Source organism: Pleurodeles waltl, chromosome 10 (assembly GCF_031143425.1).
Source record: "Pleurodeles waltl isolate 20211129_DDA chromosome 10, aPleWal1.hap1.20221129, whole genome shotgun sequence".
Classification (NCBI taxonomy): Eukaryota; Metazoa; Chordata; class Amphibia; order Caudata; family Salamandridae; genus Pleurodeles; species Pleurodeles waltl.
The window spans coordinates 690,720,802-690,744,382 of NC_090449.1; positions in this window are offsets into that span (position 1 = coordinate 690,720,802).

The window sequence follows — 23,581 nt, forward strand, 5'->3', positions numbered from 1 at the left end:
GTGGAGGATCACATCCACTACCTCTGTCCTTGGCAGGATGAAGCACTCTGGGCACAAAGACTCCTCCAGAACCAGTGGAGTATCACATCCACTACCTCTGTCCTTGGCAGGATAAGGCACTCTGGGCACAAACCCCCTCCAGAACCAGTGGAGAAAGGCATACACTACCTCAGTCCTTCCCAGGATGAAGCACTCTGGGCACAAAGCCCCCTCCAGAATCAGTGAAGACTGTTATCCACTTGAGAGACTGTGGCTTTGCACTCCCCAGGATACAGCAGTGGGCAACCCACCCACTGTAGAGACTTGAGAGACTGTGGCTTTGTACTCCCCAGGATGGAGCAGTGGGCAACCCAACCACTTGAGAGACTGTGGCTTTGCACTTCCCAGGATAGAGCAGTGGGCAACCCACCCACTTGAGAGACTGAGAGACTGTGGCTTTGCACTCCCCAGGATACAGCAGTGGGCATGGGGCCCCCTCGTGGAGCTGGCGTTGTGCACTCATCTGGCTGAGGTGCCCCCCTTCCCTTCCTCCTGAGGTGCCTGTTTCATTTCGATCTGATGCCCCTGCAGTGTTCTCTCTGTTTGGAGTCTGGTATTGAGTGTGGGCCTCGCCCATGCATTTTGGGCCCAGTAGTCCACGGACTATGAATGGTGCACTATCCGGACTTGTGTAGTTGGTGTCCATAATTGTTTATACTGTATTTCAAGTTTTGACGAATGGATTTGTATTTATTACAATCATTCAACTCATTTCCTTTTGTCCTTGCGTTCTTCCTTGGGCGTTGGGGGGGGGGTGTAAATGCAATGTTGCAGCATGTATTTGTGTGTATGTTGTTGTGGGTGGGGGTGTTGCGTGTTGCATGTGTGTGTCACTCTCTTTTCCCTCCCCTGTGTTGTAGGTGCAGTACTCACCGTGGTCGATGCCGCCGTCTTTTGTGCTCCTGGTAGAGGAGCAGGAATACCATTGCAGGGAGTATTTGGAGTTCTGGCTCCATGGCGTCCTGGTTTCTCGTGGAATGTGTAGAGGTGAGTGTTTTCCCTTCCAAGTCCTGTTTCCGCCGTGTTTTTGTTCGCGTTGGTTCCGCCCCGGAAAAGGTGGCAGATTGGCCTCTCATAATAGTGTGGGCCGTACATTGTCTTCCGCCTGTCTGTTGGCGGTGACTGCTGCAGTGTTTGTTTCTACCGCCGTGGCAGTCGGAGTGTTAAAGTGGCTGTCTATGTTGGCGGTTTCCGCTATGGTCGTGATAAAAATTTTTTTACCGCCGGCCTGTTGGCGGTCTTACCGCCGCTTTAATACCGACCGCCAGGGTTGTAATGAGGGCCTTAGTCACTTTTAAGACGAGAATCAAAATGTCACGGTGCAAGATGTCTATGAGTTACACCCTGGATGCATATGCATTGCCAGAAAGGTATATATGCTGCTTATAGAAAGAATAGCTGAAATACACCCTGTAACTCTACAGTATTTGAACATTTCTGAACTGTCAGCTATGAGGATGTGCCACATTCCTAAATTTATAACCAGATGGTGTATCAAGGTGTGGATGCCTACAAAGGATAAATACTGAAGCATGTACAAATCGTGTATGCGGGAGTTAAGACTTTTGCAGATGACTGCATTACGCACAGCTTTGGAGCATCTGACCAATAATTATTTCACAAATAAGGGTTCTGTATTGTCAGGCCTAGAACTGTAGAATCTTATGAATGCTGTCAGTATACTGAGTGTACAAAGTAATAGGAGGGGTGAGAGGGAAGTCGTGTCTCGAGCTATTGAGTGTATATCTATTAAAATAGCAAAACTGGTGACACTGAGACCAAGTTGCGGTGTGTGCTCTAGTAATGTATGTAGCATGTGTTACACTATGTACGCATACTGAAAAGTCAACATATTGTACGGCAATGCCGCCCATAAGACCAATAGTTAGAAACTGTAAAGTATGTTGTGTTTATTCTGTGCTAATATTCTTTATTTTTAATAAAGTGGCCTCACACAAAATATTTGTCTTCCATTTTATGGATTGTAACTGCTGATAACATGTCTGGTGGTGGTGGGTGGTGGTGGAAGCTTTATTACACTGCAATTGGTGTCAGTAGCTTCGGGGGTGCAAAGCACTGTTTAGAAGGGCTCTAGTTGAAAATGAGCCGGTAAACAGAGCGCAAGTGAAGACGTGGTTATCTGGGGAAGAGGTGTATTCACTCCACAAGCACACCCGGAAGCGGTTTAAGAGAAGACCTACAATCATTAACGCTCAAGTACATTTTCAATGACAGGCGGACATAATCAGTCTTTAAGATTTAGCAAAACTTAATAACGGTGCTCGATATATATTAGCTGTCATAGATCTCTTATCTAAGTACACATACGCAGAAGCCTTATTCGATAAAAGTGGGAATAGTGTGACTGACTCCTTTAAAGCCATCTTTAGGAAAGGACGAACACTTCAAAAACTACAAACAGATGCTGGAAAAGAGTTTTTAAACATCGTTTCAGAAATTACTAACATAGTACAATGTTAAACATTTTGTAACACACACAGAGGTAAAAGCAGCCATTATAGAGCATTTTAACAGAACCTTAAAGTCTAAGATATGGAGATATTTCACAGAATATATCACTTATCGATATGTGGATGCTCTACAGGTTTTTATAGATGTTTATAATGCTGCTTACCAAACAACCATCAATACAGTACCTGTAAATGTAACATCCGATAATTCGGTAAAGGTGTGGAGAACTGTGTAAGGGAACTGGATCACCAGAGGTGTAAAGAGAAGTCGACCATGGTACGGTTTCAAAATTAAAAGGGGCCTTTTTGAAGGGTTACCAACAGACTTTTAGTGATGAAAGATTTATAGTGGAAAGTGTGGAGCTTAAAGAGGATGTATATATGTACAGGCTAAAGGACTATGATGGGGAAATGGTGTAAGGCGTCTTTTAGATTCTCAAAAGGAAAGGTAGCAGTGCTAACCGACAGGTTTTTGTCAAATGGCAAGGGTGGCCCGAGAACTTTAACAGTTCGGTGCTGGACAGATCTTTGCAGGTTGTGTGAGTATGAGGGGTTGTTGTTGTAGACGCCGAGATGGAGACAACACTGTTTTATATTACGCTGCTGTCCAACGCCTCAAAGGACATGTTCCCTGACAATCAAATTTCTAATTATACAGTGAAATTGGCTACACCAGAAGACCTGAAAGGGGATTGGGAGGTAGCCCTAACAGAAATCCAATACCCCAGAACATGGAATACTTTTTCAATGCTCAAGGACAAATTTAATACTAAGCGTGAGCAGGACCCTTTGAGCATCCACGCAGGATTTCCTCAAGCCTATTACCCAACTGTCACTTCGGTGGTCGACGCCATCAACAAATCTATAGGCAACATTAAAATGTATATGAATGTTCATCTAGTGGTAGATAACGTTCCACTGAAAGTGTTTCTTAGAGCTTCAAATTGTGACACTGTGTTTAACTGTTCAGGTAAATTAAGAAGTGTTTTAGGGACAGTACAACATATCAGAAGTCAAATAGAACCGGACCACTCATGCCCCAAAATTAACTGTGGTTTCTATACACTCTATGTGTATAGCGACATCGTAGTCTCACAGAGGATAAAGGATAGTTATTCGCCATTGCTAAGATGGGTTCAGGTGAAGGGTGAAAATAACACAATGGTTAATATACAATACAACAAACGCGACTACATGTCAATTTCTAAAAAACATTTTGACACCATTACGATCATGATCTATGACGATCAGGCTGAGCCAGTGTCCTTTAAATGCAGGAAAGTTACTGTGAAACTTCATTTAAGACTGCTACGCAACAGCGACTATTAACTAGTCATCCTGGTGATTATGAAAACATACGGTGACCCCTCTATGTATAGGGACTATTACAGAAACCATGCTGGATATGGAGCCCTGCTGCTGTACTTTCAAGGGGCCCTTGTTATGTACTCGGACGGTTTGGAGGGTTTCTTCCATAGTTTGTTTAGAAGAGCTATGCCATTCTTGAGAAGAATCTACGAAATTAGAAAACTGCACATCAAAACGGCTGCTATGAATATTGCGCAGGACGTGGTGGGTTCTGTGATGTCTGTGATTGTCAAACGAATGAATAAACAGCCTCAACAAGGAATGGGGCTGGTGTACAAGCCTCGCACTTCAAAGAACAGGGGGCCATCTGCCCCCTATAAAAAAAGACACTGATCTTCAAAAGCACCTACAAACGAAGATCTGTAAGTCAAGAGAGAGCTATGAAGAGAAGGGGCTCTAATGTAAATATTTTTTAAATAAGCTGAACACCCTGCAAACATGGCCTTCGTACAGTGTATCGGGTGAATGTGCTAAATCGGAGTTAGACCTGTTTTCTCTAAAACCCACGCAGACTAGCATCGAAAACAGTTTTTTCATGGAGGAATCGCCGCTAGTCGCTTTAACACCTTTGGCGCCAATAGAGTTTTATGTGTCAGGGTCCACAGATATGTGTCTGAATCTTAATAATACGCTGCTGCACCTCATTTGTAAAATTGTAAAAGCGGATGGTTCCAACATAGCGAACGAGGCTAAAGTGGCGATGATACCTTACCCTATGGCAACCATGTTTAATAAGTTGGGCATCCCTCTCGGGGATCGGCTTTTCACGCAGAGTGATAACATGTATGCATATAGGGCATACACTGAGAGTATTCTGAATTACAGACATAATGCCGTGGACACCCTGCTTTCAGCTGGACTCTTCTACAAAAATACTTATGGACATTTTGAAGCTACTGCGCTGGAGGGTCACAATCAGGGTTTCGTGAAAAAAAGAACAAACTTCGTTGCCGGCAGTAGACAGTTTGACCTCCCAGTACACAGACATTCAGACCTTTTCTACCAAGATAAACTACTTGTCAGTGGTATCAATCTTAAGATCAAACTAACCTGCAACAAGGACTCATTCTGTCTCATCAGTGGGGATGTGGAACAGCGTAAACTTGTTATACTGTCCGCCAGTGTGTTTGTAAAGAGAGTGAAAGTGTCACCAAGCTTCTGACTGGCTCACGCAGAGGCCCTATAGCTATCAAACACCAAGTACGCCGTGGAAAGAGTGTCTCTGAAGAAATTCAGCATACCCACTGGAACCCGATTAACCCAACAGCAAAATTTGTTTCTAGGGCAACTACTGAAACTTATTATCATAGTGTTTGTGGACAACACCACCTTTAGCAGTCTGTATACCTCACACCTTTTCAATTTCAAACACTACAACATCAATTACGCTGTGCTGGTACACGAGAGTGCTGTGATTCCTGCAAAGCCTTACACGCCGAGTTTTGGAACATCTAATTTTATCATCGAATATCTCGGACTGGTGTTGATAACCAGAAAACATCTGAGGGACTCGGGAGATGTCGTATCAAGAGAAGGATGTGGGGCTGGCTACACCCTTTTCTCTTTTCATCTGACGCCCGACATGGAAGACGGGGATCACTATAATCTGATAAAAAACGGAAATCTATAATCAGAAATACATTTTAATCAACCCCTGGCTACCAATGTGAACATGGTTGTATTTGCGGTGTTCGACAACGTCATTCAAGTCAACCACGCCCAACAGATTATGTTTGACTATCTTAAAAACATTGTACAATGGACAGTGTACAGATGCGTGAGTTCTTAAGCCAACATAAATATGCAAATAAATACTTTTTAGATGTTTTCCCAAGTGACGGTCTACTCACGGAAATGAGCGTAGAAAGACCGTGATCGCTAGTCTTTAACACAGATCCGTAGTTCAAGGGTGGAACACACTGGATGGGAATGTTTTTCGATATCAACAATGTTACAGTGTTTGACAGTTTAGCAGCATTCCAGAGCATAGCATCTAGACAAAACCTGTATTCTGGTGTCTAATGAAAGCGGCTGCTATGGTTGAGTATAACAAGATGCGGATGCAGGATCTTCTAGTCATCACCTGTGGGGGGCACTGTATATATTTTATTAGCAAAATGTCTGAGGGTATGATGTTTAAACATTTTCTAAATCTGTATTCAAACGATCTAGTAAATAATTTTAGTATTGTTGTGAAATATGTGAAAGAAAACTCGAGGTCTACATCAAGCTCTGTTCAAACAGAATACGCCATTTGTCAAAACTGTGAAGCCTTGTAGTGCATATTTAGGTGTAACGTTCAATGTCTACAATAAAATAATTTAAGCTCAAAAAGAGACAACACATATTTATTCAGCAGCCAAGATACTCATTAAAAAAAGTCTTTAAAAAAAAATATATGCCATAACTGTGATTAAACAGTTAACAAGTGCTTATTACACATAATTTTAGTACAAGCAATAAGCACCCAAACATATTAAAGAAAATAAATGATGAAAGAAAGCAATCAACACATTAACCATTGTAAAACTATGCACACAAACATTGAATAACAAAATACATAGGATCACAAGTATCACACATTTAACCACATTTTTCTTTTTGACAATGTCTTTTTAACCTCCGAAGGTAGCGGTGGTGTGTTCCAGGAGGGGGATAGATGAGGGATAGATGGGCATTGACACCCTCGGGATAGGTTTCAAAACAACTTCTGATTGTGTACTTGGAGGGATGTAAATAGGATCTTTCAAGCAGCCTACAGTGTTCAGCATTACCAACAATCGTAGAAGGAACGTTGAGTTATGCAGTGGCCTGTATAAACTGGTCCCAACCTCTAGGCACTTTCTGTAGTGGGAGGGCTTTAGGTTGTGTGAAACCTTTGATGAGGACGTACATATGAGACCCAAAAACTGGTTGCCCTTTGTAGAGGAACTCACCCCGTTTATTCCAAGAAGTTAGATCTTTAGAAGCAGCCATTGTACTTAGTAACATTTGCGCTGCAGCTCTGTACCTCTGACTGATATTATTTTACAAGTTCTTCAACAAAAATGTCTGAGGGTGGTGATGTTGGGACCGACGGCTGTGGGGGCTGTTGATCCTGAGGTGCTGCATGGGCTGGTGGTGGCGGCTCAGAGTTTGGGGAATATAGTCAATGTTTTGTTTTTTTCAGAAGTCCAATGCTTATAGTTTTGTAGGTCATTTTGAAGAGTTGTGGAGTAAAGATCTGCTTTGTCGTAAAGTTTTTAATCAGTACAGTTAAAAATGTTTTTAACCTCGGCATCTAGCTTTTTCTTCTGCATGGAGATCTGACTCTCTGATATAGGGACGTTGCCTTTTAGGGTGTTTAGGGCTATTTCTGAAAGGGCTGACACTAAGGGGGTCATTCCGACCTCGGCAGTCTTTTCAATAGTCCGTTTCCGGACGAAGAGCCGCCAACAGCCATACTGGCGGCAGGCGGGGAAGTGGAGGTAGCTCCACCTCCACCACCACGCCAACAGAACACCGCCCAGTGAATCACGACCTGTGATTCGCTGTGGCGGTGTTCTGTTGGCGTGGCGGTGTCGGCGGAGCTGCCCCCATGGGTCCCGTTCCCTCCCAAAGGATCACCGGAACAGGTAAGGTGATCGTCTGTTAGGGAAGGGGGGGCGGGGGGGGTTGTGAGTTGTGTGCGTGCATGGGGGTGTGCGTGTGTGTATGTTGAGGGGGCGTGTGAGTGCGTGTATGAATGCGGGGGTGTGTGTATGTGCATGAGTGCGTGCATGAATGCGGGGGTGTGTGTATGTGCATGAGTGCGTGCATGAATGCGGGGGTGTGTGTATGTGTGTGTATATGTTGGGGATCGGGTTGGGGAGGGGGGTCCTGCAACCTTTTGGGGATGGCAGGGGTGGTGGGGGGGATAGGGGAGGGAGTCGGGTGGGGGTTGGGGGTGGGGGAAACCCCTATCAGTGCCAGGGAAGGGATTCCCTGGCACTGATAGTGCTTACCGCCATGGATTTCATGGCGGTCCCAAACCGCATGAAATCCATGGCGGTAACCCGGGGTCAGGCGGGTTGGAATACCGCCAGCGGTATGTGACGACCGTTGGGCTGGAGACCCAGGTCTCCAGCCCGGCGGTCGTTACCGCCGTGGCGGTCGGAACGGTGAAGCGGCGGCTGGCCATGGCAGTAACCGCCATGGTCAGAATTCATGAAAAAAGACCGCCAGCCTGTTGGCGGTCTTACCGCCGCTTCACCGCCGACCGCCACGGTCGGAATGACCACCTAAGTCCTCTGAAGCTGCTCACAGGATGGCCTTTCTTTGTTGGGGGCTAGTGGTTACTAGCATTTTAAGAATAGTTAAATTATGGCGGACATGTGCAGACACGGTCAACACCTTATTTTATAAGATTTAGAAAGTAAACGTTACAAAAGTATTTTTAGCAATTTTTTTATAGGCCCGGGGTCTGGTTTTAGGAGTGTAATCTACAGGGAGATCTAGTGGGAAAATATCAGCACATACTCTGTAGTCCTCTAGAGTCTTGTGTTTTAAGTCTAGCAGCAGGTACTTGTGAGGCTTAGCGGAGGCATCATTAAAGGCTTCTAAGAAAAATGGAGTGTTTCCAGGGTACATCTGCTTAGTGATGATAGATATTTGTTGTTTGTCCATGGGGTTTTTTAAACCATGACTTCATCTCCTTAAGTTGGGAGGTGGACACAGGGTAAACTGGTGATCCCTGAGGGTGGGAGTCGTCACTTCCACAAGGTGGGAGTGAATGGGGTCCCAGTCACCACTCTGAGGGACACAAGTGCTAGTCTTACACCAGCCATGTGTGTAGAGTGATTGCAGCCATTGGGGAGGATTTCTTCTAACCCATGGCCCTGGTGTCCCTAGATTGGGGTGGGGAGGTGACCCAGAGGCGGGTCATAGTTAGTCCCCAGCTAACCATTGACTGCATTCTGGGGAATTAGTTACCCCTAGTGTCAGGAGAACTGAGAGGGTTGACCCCTAAGGGCACCCTAACAGTCCAGCTGTCTGGCAGTCCCACTCCCAAAAGGAGGGTACGTGAGCCCAGATGTGGAGGCAAGGTGAGGGAGGATTCACCTTTGTCCCCTGTTCAGCCTCAGGTTACAGACCATGGGCTGAGTGACCAGTATCGGGGACCCACCCCTGATCTGGTGAGAATGGAGAAGGGGTGAAAAACTCCTGGGGCTACTGCCCCCATTCTGAGATGCTTCAGGAGCCCCTTGGGAGCTCCCCACCAGCCCCCCAGCTGGAGGAGAAGCTCATCCAAAGGCCCCACTCAGGGTCAACACTTAGCAGTGGATGGTCTGGGGCCTGGCTCTTGACACTGACCGCTGTCAGTGGCATCTGTTGGATTCTGTCCTTGTGGACAGAGTTTTCCCTGGGTTGGGGACAGAAGTTAGACCCAAGATGTGGAACAGGCCACATCACTTTGTTGGCCCTGGTGGTACTATCTACCTACTGTGAAGCATCTGTGAGCAAATTAAAGTTAGGAGCTTCACAGATGGGGTCCTCAGATGAGGATAAGGGTTCCCCAGGGGTCAGTCCAGTGGCCCCAGAGAGTATAGACAGAGGAGCCTCACTGAGTTCAGAAAGGCGTAGAACTGGCAAGTGCCCTTGCAGTAGTGGGCCATTTTCCATGTTCTATCACCTTAAGCAGGGAACTCCATCAAAGTGTTGATTAGGAAAGCCCTGGCTTTAGGCAGGAACGGGGATATGCTGGAAATGGCCTTTCTGCAGAGACACCCCCAGACTTTTTGAACACTCTGGTGCTGGTCCAGAGGTCCACCTTTTCAGCAAGCTTCCTAGGATCAGTCAGTTTACTGTCTACTAAGTGCTGGCGCAACCTTGTAAAACAAATACTTAGAAAATGCTCTCTCAGAATTAAATTAAATAAACCTGTATAATCATCTACTTTGCTGCCCCACACCCATACATTCAGTGCCTTACCAGAGAAATCAAAACAGTCCACCCACGTTTGTGTGGAGAGTTTGGTGCTGTCCCTGAACCTCTGACGGTATTTCTCAGGAGTCAGCCCAAACTTGGCAAGTAAAGCAGCTCTCATGGGTGCATTTATGTTTTGATCCCTAGGATCCAGTGTAAGAAGTGTATCCCTCCAAACAGTTGGTACATACCACAACAAGGCTGCCCCCCATTGCTCTTCAGGAACTCTATGAGCCCTTAGTGCAACTTTGTATGCAACTAGCCACTTATCAATGTCATCTCCCACCACATAACTGGCACATCATTTTTAGGTATACAAACCTCTCTTTCTCCAGCAGGTTCTGCATGTATGCTGCCAACATTACTGTTGGACGCAGACTGCTTTGCCTTGAAATCCAGCTTCCTGAGACTCAGTTTATGAGCCAACAAAAGTGTCCTTTCAGTCAAGGCTCTTTCAGCTGCAGCCTCAGCTCTCTCAGCCTCTTTGGCTTCTCTCTCTGCCCTCCTTTCCTCATGTTGAGCTTCAATTCTTAACCTTGCCATTTGCAATTGGATTTCTCTCTCCTCTCTCCTTTCCTCTGCGGTCAGGCCCTGATCAGAAATACTGCTCCCTGGTTTGGCAGGGGGCACAATTGTAGTGGTAACATTCTCCACTAATGGCAAACAAATCCTCTGAGCGGCCATCCTGTGGACTCTCCTCCTCAACAATCTCATCAGAATGGGCTTCTGCCCAGGCCTTCAGCGCCTTTTGGAATTCCTCCTTTCTGGAGGTCTTCTGAGTAGGTACTCCCATATCCCTGCAGAACCCCTTCTGCTTTTTGACACTATGGCCCTCATTATGACATTGGCAGTAAATCCCACTTATCGCCATGCTGACTGCTGCCAACTTACCGCTGCTGCTGCAGATATCCGTTCACCATATAATGACACACACACATCAATCCAACAGTATTCAGCCACAGACACAAATCTGCCACACCAAAGGTCAGTGATAAACTGGCGGTATCCAAACCCACACCGTTACGCCAACAGAATAACGCCCACCACATTATGACCCACGAATCACCATGGCAGACATTCAACAGTGGTAAACCATTGGCGGTACATAGCGCTGCGCTCAAAATGGACACACACAAACAAAACAACACCACATTGGACAATTCAAACAACACATACCTGACACCCATACACACATGACACCTACATACCAACACCACTATAAAACACACACCCACATTACCCACAACCCTTTACCATTACAAACAATTGCCAGCAGAGAGACATCAAGACGACAGACACAACTAGAGCCACACACTATACACACCTATACACCTCTCATGCACCCCACATCACACACCCCAACACTTTACCCAACATACCCTCACCTACACACAACACTCATGGCACCACAAAGACACCCCCGCTTCACAGAGGAGGAGCTAAGGGTCATAGTGGAGGAAATTATCAGAGTAGAGCCACAGTTATTTGGAGCCCAGGTGCTGCAGTTATCAATAGCTAGGAAGATGGAGCTATGGCAGAGAATCGTGGACAGGGTCAACGCAGTGGGACATCACCCAAGAACTAGGGATGACATCAGGAAGAGGTGGAACGACCTACACGGGAAGGTACTTTCCATTGCAGCAAGACACCAGCTCGTTGTACAGAGGACTGGCGGTGGACTCCCACCTCCTCCCCCACAATTCACAGCATGGGAGGAGCAAGTCTTGGCAATCCTGCATCCTGAGGGCCTGCCCGGAGTTGGAGGAGGACTGGACTCTGTTAAGTCAACTCTCTACTACTACTACCCCCATACCGTAATGCCCTCACATGCCCTCACTCCCATCACTCCACCACCTCCCACACTCCCCACCATCACATCTCACCTATCCCAGTGCCAAGCCCTGTAAGCTCTACCAATGCACAGACACCACTCACAGCCCTGCATGGACACTCATCACTAAAGCATGCATGCTATAGAGAACTACTATCCCACCATACACCAGCGTACACAAGTGAAAGCTGCCAGGGCAAATACAACCAAAGAGGGCAAGCCACAGATGCACTATATGTCAGACACAGAAACCATAACACATAATTTACATCCCCACAGGTATCCCAGCCAATGTCAGCCGTGAGGAGGTGCCAGCAATATCCAGTCCCCCAACTGAAGAGGCCCACAGTGATGACAGCAACTCTAGTCTTCAGGATCTGGATGACCAACCTGGACCATCAGGAACCTCTGGACAGCCGGTTACCCAGGCTCAGTCACACACCACCACAGAGCCTCCACAATCAGGAAACACCACCACAGCAACCACCCAGCGTACCCACATCTCTGTCTCCAGGACACGTCAATCAGGAGTGTGTCCACCTCTACAGGGACCCCAGGCAACACCTTATACCCAAGACAATAAGGGACCTGGGGTCAGTGGCAGTGGGCAAACGGTTCACCGGGACAGAGGCACAGGCCAACAGGGAAACTTGGAGGACTGCTGTGCACCAGGGGGAGGACAGGCCCAGGGAACCAACAAGATCCCTGAAGAGCAACTCTTCTCCGCACTAGCCGCCAACCAACCCACCCTCACCACCAACCCCAACGACGCAGCCCTCAAACTCATAAACTGGATCTCCAACTGCGCAGACAACCTTGCTCCCCTCAAACGCACGCATCGACAGACCAACACCAAAAAACCTCTCTGGTTCTCTGACACCCTCAAAGATTCAAAGAAAACTTGTCGCGCCCTTGAGAAAGCCTGGCGCAAGGACCACACCGCTGACAACATGAACGCCCTCAAGAACGCTACCCGCGAACACCACCACCTGATCCGCGCTGCCAAAAGGAACTTCTTCACCAACAGACTGGACAAAAACAGCCACAACAGCAGAGAACTCTTCAGCATCGTCAAGGAGTTCTCCAACCCCAGCGCCAACGCCAACGCCGTCACGCCCTCACAGGATCTGTGCGAATCCCTCGCCACTTTCTTCCATCGCAAGATCAGCGACCTCCATGACAGCTTCGGACACCAGACCCAACCAAACACCACCGAACCCGCACCCCCGGCCATCACCCTCAACAACTGGACCCACATCAACACGGAAGAAACCAAATCCATCATGAACTCTATCCACTCTGGCGCCCCTTCGGACCCTTGCCCGCACTTCATCTTTAACAAAGCTGACTACATCATCGCCCGCACCTCCAGACCGTCATCAACTCTTCTTTTTCTTCTGCTACCTTCCCCGATTGCTGGAAACATGCCGAAGTCAACGCCCTACTAAAGAAACCTACGGCTGACCCGAGCTACCTGAAAAACTTCCGCCCCATCTCTCTTCTGCCTTTCCCAGCCAAAGTAATAGAGAAGACCGTCAACAAACAGCTGACCACCTTCCTGGAAGACAACAACCTGCTCGACCCCTCACAAACCGGATTCCGAACCAACCACAGCACTGAAACCGCCCTCATCTCAGTCACAGACGACATCAGAACCCTGATGGACAACGGTGAAACAGTCGCCCTCATTCTCCTCGACCTCTCGGCTGCCTTTGACACCGTCTGTCACCGCACCCTAATCACCTGCCTCCGCTCCACCGGGATCCAAGGCCAGGCCCTGGACTGGATCGCCTCCTTCCTCGCAAACCGTTCACAAAGAGTTTACCTCCCTCCGTTTCGCTCAGAACCCACCGAGATCATCTGCGGCGTACCTCACGGCTCATCACCCAGCCCGACACTCTTCAATGTCTACATGAGCCCCCTCGCCAACATCGTACGCAAGCATAACATCATCATCACCACCTACGCCGACGACACCCAACTTATACTCTCCCTCACCAAGGACCCCGCCAGCACCAAGACCAACCTACAAGAGGGTATGAAGGACGTCGCAGATTGGATGAGGCTCAGCCGCCTAAAGCTGAACTCTGAAAAAACGGAAGTCCTCATCCTCGGCAACACCCTGTCCGCCTGGGACGACTCCTGGTGGCCCACGGCCTTCGGTACCGCACCGACCCCCACAGACCACGCCCGCAACCTCGGCTTCATCTTGGACCCTCTTCTCACCATGACTAAGCAAGTCAACGCTGTGTCCTCCGCCTGCTTCCTCACCCTCTGCATGCTCCGTAAGATCTTCAGCTGGATCCCCGCCGACACCAGAAAAACCGTGACCCACGCCCTCGTCACGAGCCGCCTGGGCTACGGCAACACCCTCTACGCCGGGACCACAGCCAAACTCCAAAATCGCCAGCAACGCATTCAAAACGCCTCGGCCCGCCTCATCCTCGACGTACCCCGCAGCAGCCACATCTCTGCACACCTGAGACACCTGCATTGGCTCCCAGTCAGCAAAAGGATCACCTTCCGACTTCTCACCCACGCACACAAAGCCCTCCACGACAGGGGACCGGAATACCTCAACAGACGCCTCAGCTTCTACGTCCCCACCCGCCACCTGCGCTCCTCTGGCCTCGCACTTGCTGCTGTCCCTCGCATCCGCCGCTCCACGGCGGGTGGGAGATCTTTCTCCTTCCTGGCGGCCAAAACCTGGAACTCCTTCCCCACCAGCCTCAGGACCACCCAGGACCACTCCGCTTTCCGGAGACTCCTAAAGACCTGGATGTTCGAGCAGCGTTAACCCCCCCTTTTTTCCCCTAGCGCCTTGAGACCCGCACGGGTGAGTAGCGCGCTTTATAAATGTTAATGATAATGATAATAATGATAGTATATCATGTTTTTCAATTATGTATTCACTGAAACAGGTACAAACATTGCAGTTCAACTGTAACGAAAATGGGCATAGATGAATGACCTGTAGCTGGCTGCAGTGATCACACCAGTAGTATTTGTGAGGTCACCAAAATCTGCAAAATGAAGTGCCAGAGGGAACAGTAAGTGGGCATAGAAGTGGGAATATCGGCATGCCAGTGCCTCACAAATTCAAACAAATGTCATTGAAATGTGAAGTAACACTATCCTACCTGTGTGTCATTGGAAGTATTGTCTGATCACTGATGTTCTGTTGTCCGCATCCTCATCCTCTGCCTCCTCATTCTCACTGTCCACAGGGTCCACTGCTGGCACACGGGCCTCTCCAGCCTCCTCGTTCTGCATAAAAGGCACATGGTATCTCAGGGCCAGGTTGTGCAACATGCAGCATACCACTACTATGTGGCAGACCTTCTTGGGTGAGTAGCACAGGGATCCACCTGTTAGATGGAGGCACGGAACGTGGTCTTCAGGAGGCCAAAGGTTCTTCCAATTATCCTTCTGGTTCGCCCATGAGCCTCATTATAACGTTCTTCTGCCCTTGCCCTTGCCTTTCTCACAGGGGTCAGCAGCCATGATAGGTTTGGGTAATCAGAGTCACCTGCAAATATTGTGGGGCAACATTTAGCCTCTCTATCCTATATGGCCCACACCATACCCATACACCAATATATACTGGGTGGGAACCAGGGCTCACCTATTAGCTACGCCCTGTGCCTCTGTAGTTGGGCCATCACATTTGGGATGCTGTTATTCCTTAGGACAAAGGCATCATGCACCGACCCAGGATACTTAGCATTTATGTGGGAGATGTACTGGTCCGCAAGGCACACCATCTGTACATTTATAGAGTGGAAACTCTTCTGATTTCTTAACACCTGTTCATTCTGACTGGGGGACATGGACGAATGCAATGTGTGTTCGATCAGTCGCCCCAATTATGTTGGGGATATGTCCCATTGCATAGAAGTTGGCCTTCACTGTGGCCAAATCTTCAAGCTTGGAAAATACAGTTTAGCTGCACATGTGTTTAATCAGGGCAGACAACAGTCTTGCCAGTACTATAGAGAACATTGGCTGTGACATTCCTGCTGCACGATGCCCCATCCAGAACCAGTAGGTAAGACACCCAAATGCCCAATACCCTCCAGGATCAAGAGCACAAGGCACAATGCCCCCTCCAGAACCAGTGGACAAGACACCCACCTGCCCAACACTCCCCAGGATCAAGAGCACAGAGCACAATGCCCCCTCCAGAACCAGTGGGTAAGACACCCACATCCCCAACACTCCCCAGGATCAAGAGCACGGGGCACGATATCCCCTCCAGAACTAGTTGGTAAGACACCCACTCGAGAGACTGTGGCCTTGCACTCCCCAGGACCAAGCACATGGCATGTTGCCCCCGCCAGAGCAGTGGGCAAGTCACCCACTTGACAGACTGTGGCCTTGCACTCCCCAGGACCAGGCATATGGCATGTTACCCCCTCCAGAGCAAGTAGACAAGTCACCCACTCGAGAGACTGTGGCCTTGCACTCCCCTGGACCAAGCACAGGTCATGTTGCCCCCTCCAGAACCAGTGGCCAACTCAACCACTCGAGAGACTCTGGCCTTGCACTCCCCAGGACCAGGAACAGGGAATGTTGCCCCTCCAGGAACCAGTGAGTTTTGTTCCATCTTCCGTGTTGATGCAGGTGACATGTGTGGCCTGTGGCCATGTGGCCTATGAACATTGTGGACTGGGCTGTGTCCCTTTTTGTGTACATATGTATATATCTATCAACTTGCCTATCTTATTTTTCATGCTGTGTTGATCTCATTACATTCACTTTTTTCAAAATCATTTTATCCTTGAATTATTCATCTGAGTTATGGGGTAAAATTGTTTTTGTAATGCAGCTGATTGTGTGTGTGGTATTGGGGTGTGTGTGTGGTGAAGACATGCAGTTCTGGCTCCATGGTGGCGTGGTTGTTCCTTTTGTATCCAATAGTGAGTCCTTTAACTTCTGTGCAGTGTTTCCGCCAGACTTTTGATGTTGTTGTTACCGCCCCAGAAAAGGTGGCGGTTTGCAGGGTCATAATATGGTGGGAGAAACATTGACTTCCGTCTGGCTGTAGCGGCTACCGCAATGGTGGCTGTTGTTTAAGCCCTGATGGTCGGGGTGGTACATTGGCTGTCTTTCGGAGATCTTTCTGCCATGGCCATAATTTGGCTCTAGTTACCGCCAGCCTGATTGTGGTATTACCGCCACTTTATCACCGACCGCCAGGGCCGTAATGAGGGCCTAAGTATGTAACGTTAAATAACACAGTTATGGCCCGCTACCCTCGACCTCTATATTTCTGTAAAACAACCTTCATAGGGCTAAAGACCCAATACATCTATTTTTATAATAAATATCACACATTTGTCTTTCAATGACCCTTTCTAACAACCTTCTGTCAAAATACATACACATCACTTGCATACGTTTGAGTTTTGAGCAGGGCTCGCCCGCGTATCGGATCTCATTGACCACTGCTGCCAAGACCTTAATCATATCAGCGCGGACATATTTCTTCACTGTGGACAACCCGTACACCACCCTTAGAAACTTATATACCTTGTGCAGGTCTAACCTGCTACATATGTGTTGAATAGTTCTTACTGTGTACGACTCGTGAGCCTCCTGTTGTGGTTCAATAATTTTATGCCCATAACATTGGTTATAATAGTCACGTTTAACATATGTGTTCTCAATAGTTGTTGCGAAACCTTTAACAGGCCATATGGCATCATAGGGTACACCCGGAGTTTACTTTTCAAAATCTGTGCTATTGTAGGTGCAAACACATTTCTTAGTTCTGGCTTGTAATACTTTCAGACTGTTTGGAACAGCATAAGCAGTAAAAAATTACGTTGTTAACCTTTGGGGCAGAACACTCGAACGCATCTCTTTTTGCAGTTGTTTTCTATGGTTCAAACAGAAAGAAAAGACAAACAATTAGTTAAAAGTATGATATCAGTGTATACATAATAAGTGTCTATAGAGTTTTTTTTTTTTACTAACCTCATCATTTTCGCTACACTCAGCGGCTGCTCTGAAATCTTGCGAGGTGCACAGGTCTACAGTATTGGTGCATAAGCTGTGTCGGAGTTTACTCTCACCGGCTGTACAATGACAGTCTCAGGATCGGGGTCCTCCTGAAACCCCATATCTTCATAGACAGGCAAATTCAGTGGTGCTATACCTTCTTCATCATCTTCAATGTCGATGAAGTTGATTCCTACATTCAGTTCACCTTTCGAGGCTTTGCTGCCGCTGCTGTCAGCCTTAATAGGAGATATCAGTTGCAGCAAATATTTGAGGCTGAGCTTTTCAAGCCAATGGCAGAGTTCCTCTTGAGAGCCGATAATGTTGGAACCCCCATCTTTAGAGGCAGCCGGCTGTGTATTCTCATCCATCCGCAAAAGTGTTAGGGTACGATAATATCTATTGCTAGTGCACAGGCACCTGATGAGGCGGCTTTTCTGGTGAGAGGGTTGTTTCTCTTGATAATGCACTGACAATCTATTTCAGCTGTGGCTCACTGTTTGGCATACAGCCCTAGCCGGCTCCTCATATGTATTCTATGTTTCAAAAAGAGTGTACTCCTCTACAACACATAGCAGTCACTTGCTCTCCTTGATGGGTCTGATACGTTGAGGGGTTACACATAACACTAACCACGTGTCATGACCTTTTGCAACTTTTGAACTATGACCCTGGTATGTGACTAACAGGTGATCACATGATGTCACAACCCATGTGACCCACCTACACCTACGTCAGTTCCGGGGTGGACTCTTATGGGCACGAACGTCCCGGTAACGGAAGTGACATCATTCCAGGGGCAGGACGACTATCACTTTCCAGTTTGATGAGGAAAGGTAACCCTGTATTCAACTTATATGGATACATAGTGCTTGTAGCAGCTTGACAGGACTGAGGAACATGCAAGTGCGCTCTCGAATGTGACCAATAGAGTCTGGAAGGTTCTAGAATCTTCCAGGAAGGTTTTGGGAGATAACAAAATCTCGAGGGCCACCTTGGTTGAAAGCCACACCCTTTCACTGATTGCATTGCTAGGCACCTAGTGCACCAAGAGGATCGTGCCTTTGTGTCTACAAGCAACATCTCACCTGATCCTGAAAGAGAATAAAAGTAGTCATATGGTAACTATACTTCGGGCTCCTATGTGTGCATCACACCAAGGTAGCGCTAACCACCGAAATCAAAACAACAAGTGTTGGACTTTTTTCCTTTGCAGGGTCACCTCCAACCTTTTTGCCTCCTGCCTCCTATTTGTTCTGACCTTTGGTTGTTGGCTTTAGGACTCTGGGCACTCTACCACTGCTAACCAGTGCTAACTTGCATAGGCTCCCTGTGTAAATTGTACTGTTGATTGGTTTATCCATGATTAGCATATTTGATTTACTGGTAGGTCCCTAGTTCAGTGCACTAGAGGTGTAAATCAAATGCTACTAGTGGGCCTGCAGCACTGGTTGTGGCACCCACATTAGTAGCCCTGTAATCATGTCTCAGACCTGCCACTGCAGTGTCTGTATATGCAGATTTAAACTGCCAATTCGACTTGGCAAGTGTACCCACTTGGCAGGCCTAAACTTTCTCTTTTCTTACATGTAAGAGCTAAAGGTAGGCCCTAGGTAGCCCTATAGGCAGGGTGCAGTGTATGTTTAAGATTGGACATATCCTAATGTGTTTTATATGTCCTAACGGTGAAATACTGCCAAATTTGTTTTTCACTGTTGCAAGGCCTATCTCTCTCATAGGTTCACATGGGGGTTGCCTTTAAAAATGATTAAAGTGTTGCTTCCCTTTGGGAGCGCATAGACATGTGGAGTTTGGGGTCCCTGAGCTCACAATTTTAAAATACATCTTTTAGTAAAGTTGATTTTAAGATTGTGTGTTTGAAAATGCCACTTCTAGAAAGTGGGCATTTTCTTGCTTTAACCTTTCTGTGAGTCTGCTTGTTTGTGGATTCCCTGTCTGGGTCAGTTTGGCAGTTGGGCTGTTTACATCTCTCTCTAGACAGTGACACAAAGGGAGCTGGGGTGTAACCTGCAAATCCTGATGAGCCATCTGTGCTAGGAAGGGTGGGAGGAATGGTCATTCACACCTGAAAGGTCTGTGCCTGCCCTCACACAATGCAGTCTCCAACCCCCTGGTGTGTGTCTGGGGCCTGGCCTGGGCAAGGCAGGATTTCACAAACAAGAGAGACTTCCCTTTGAAGTAGGCCTGCTTCAAAGGCCACAATGGGTATAAGAAGAGCACCCAAAACCACAGACTTTAGATCACTTCTGGACATCAAGAGAAACCTCTGCCTGGAGAAGAGCTGAAGAGCTGAGGAGAAGTGCTGCCCTGCTTGTGACTGTGCTTTGTGGAGCTATCCTGCAGTTGCTGCTTCTGCCTGTGCAAGGGGACAAAGACTGGACTTTGTTGTGCATTCCTGCTTGTGAAGAAATCTCTAAGGGCTTGTCCTGAGCTTGCCTCCTGTTGTTAAATTCTCAGGGCCATCTATCACAGAGTCCTTTACTCGGGATCTGCACGTTGCTGAACAAAAGGCCCACCTCCCGGCGTCACCAACTCAGAAAGCTATTATAGCACAGAGTTATGATGAAGCCAGTCGGGGGGAAGGGAATTAAGGTAGAGAACAGCATGGAGAGAGATTTGAAAAGAAAAGGTTAGAACAAATATGCACTTACTCATTCATAGCAGTATAACTCATCAATAGATTCTTGACTAAATGCGTCTCTGTGATATCAAATGGAGACCCCTTTTGAAGTGAGGGCAAAGCCCCTTCTTTGAATCATGGAACAAGAACAAACTACAACCTCAGAACTAAGAGATGGCAAGAGCTTTGGACTATGATCATACTCTGAATATCAATCTTGTAACATCTATGCATTCATAACATAAACCTTTGATCATGACCTAGAAAATCTCAAAAAATTAAATATGCTTTTCACGCATTATGTTTTCCAAAAAACAATGAAAACTATAATTTTCTTATCTCCAAAAATACTTTCACATTCACAACTATAAGGCTGGAAAGTTTTTACTCATTGAACTTGAAGCGCTTTGTTCCTTATGCCAGATAGCGCTTTCATTTGTTTCATCTGAAGCGCTACGCTCCGCTCGTTATGCTAAGGGACGCGTTACTCATGTGACCTGGATCACTTTGATTGTTATGCCAAGGGCTTTTTATGCATGTGGATTGAAGCGCTTTGATTGCTGTGCCAAGGGCGCTTTCCTCATGTGGACTGAAGAGCTTTGATTGCCGCACCAAGAGCGTTTTAATCATGTAGACTGGAGCGCTTTGATTGCTGTGCCAAGGGCGCTTTACTCATGTGAACTGAAGTGCTTTAATTGCTGTGCCAAGGGTGCTTTACTCATGTGGACTGAAGCTCTTTGATTGTTGTGCCAAGGACGCTTTACTCATGTGGACTGAGGCGCTTTGATTGTTGTGCCAAGGGCGCTTTACTCATGTGGACTGAAGCGCTTTAATTACCGTGCCAAGGCCGCTTTCCTCATGTGGACTGAAGCGCTTTCATTACCGTGCCAAGGCCGCTTTCCTCATGTGGACTGAAGCGCTTTAATAACCGTGCCAAGGGCGCTTTACTCATGTGAACTGAAGCGATTCAATTACCATGCCAAAGACGCTTTCCTCATTTGGACTTAAGTGCTTTAATTATCCTGCCAAGTGCGCTTTACTCAGGCGGACTGAAGTGCTTTGATGTGTGTCCTGAAGCGCTTTGCTCGTTGTACTAAGGGGCGCTTTACTTCTGTGCTCTGAATCGCTTTCATCGTCGCGCCCAGGCAGCTTTACTTTGAGAACTGAAAACGCTTTGCTCGTTGTGCTAAGGGGCGCTTTCCTTTTGGAAGTAACAACTCCTTTCAAGATTTGGCTCATCAAGACCTTACAGCTACGAGTACAACCTACTCGTTTCTGAATTCACCATGGAAACAAGGGTACTCCGATATGCCGTCCATTTGCGTGCAGGAAATCTGTTCTTCTTCAGAGGAACCCACACGAGGTCTGACTGCATCGAAGTCTTCAAAATAGTGTGCAACATGCTTGTGTGTGCCTGAGCTTTATAGGCCTGCCACACCCCAAGATGGCTGCTGCCTCTAAAAACATGGGAATTGTAATCTCTTCATGGAATTGTACTGATAAGTGCATCTTGTCCACCAATGTCCTGAACCTGCAACTCTATGAGCTTTGCCACAGGGCAGACGACGCTGAGGGCCACCTTTGGAACAAGAGGGGATGACAAGTGGAATGCATAATGCGCCACAGAGCCGCGCTGCCGAGTTTGGGCGGGACCTGGACCGCGCATGGCCTTATTCCTGACACCATCAAAGACTTCTTCTGCATGCACCCTATGCTGAGACTAGTGCCCTGCCACGTGGTGCCCCATCCAGTTCCTGGGTCCTTGACATGTGAAGCTGGCAGACCAAGATTGAAAATCCACGCACAGACCGCCGTGTGGGGAAAATATTGATGCACCTTCCGAGACGTGGTGGAAAAACTACACGCCACCGGCTGCGCGGCAGAAATCAATGCCCCACTGGCATTGCGGCTGGAAGAACGACACACGCAACTGGAAAAACGACATGCAACACCCGCTGACGGAGGCTGATGGCGTTGCAACTCACATAGTGGGGTTTAGCTGATACCATGCGGCAGGATTTTTGACGCAAACCTTGCTGGGTGCAGAAAAACAACGCAAATGCTGCCCAGACCCAAGTGCTTGCCCGGATCGACGCATTGCTCTCCCTTTGGAGAGGAATAACAATGCACGCCGACCTGACCGGAGGAGGAAAAACAATGCACTGTCTGGTTTGCGGGTGAGAAATCGACGCATCACTAACCTTATTTTGACGCTACCCAGGTACTTTTCACCGTCACCAGTGTTTTTACTGTTTTCTCAAGGATTTAGGACTCTTTTGCTTTTGAAGTTAATAACTTGACTTCTGTATGTTGGATTTTTGTCGTTTTGGTCTTGTTTTGTTTAAATGAATATTATCTATTTTTCTAATCCTGTGTTGAGTCATTTCACTGAGTTACTGTGTGTGTTGATACAAATACTTTACACCTAGACTTGCTTGGACAGGGGGTAACCTGACTGCCAACCAAAGACCCCATTTCTAACAACAAGGAAGCAGCAGCATACAAATCTAGCGTTTAGATCCGAACTAACTGTGACAGACTAGTAAAATCAGAACTAAGACAAGCAACTTACAGTGTCTGTTTAAAGCATGTCAAAATAACTTCAACGTTGACTTTACGTTAGCAGAAATGGATTGCTTTTTATGGTGTGATGGTTACCTGAACATTAGAACCTACCCGAACCTTCTGTATTAAAGTGTGATTGCAATGAAGACTGATTGAACATTGCCTAGTACAGCACGTCTTGGGCTGAACTGTTTACTCAGCATCGCAAGTCTTGCTGAGTCTAACCAGGTGCAATAGTATATGTCATTTGAAATATTCATTATCAAGTGTGAATGCGAAGAAGTACAAATAGTAAAGTTGAGGAGATGTATGGGTATTGATGCAACTACAGATAAGCAATGAATTTCCTTCTATAGCAGAGCATTCCAACACAAGTGTGAAAATTCCTCTGAGATTCAAGGGTTGAAGAAAGCACAGGTCTGACAGTGACATGGTCAGTGGTTGGCCAGTTTTCTTATTCTGTCCCTTTCCCCCATTCCCTTCAGTGATTTTCAGGAGTGAGCATACTTAAGGACCTATTTACTAGCTGGTTTGTGTTGCTCTTGCATCACGCAACATGGTACAAGAGCAACTCAAACCTTAGGCCAGATTTATGAAGCCTCGCAAGGCCGCTTTGCTTTGCCCTGAGGGGCTCCATAAATCTGGAGTAAGGTAGTGCAGGGCAAAACGCTGCTTTGCATTACTCTGCCCTGGGAAAGTGTTTCATGGACATTGCGTGGC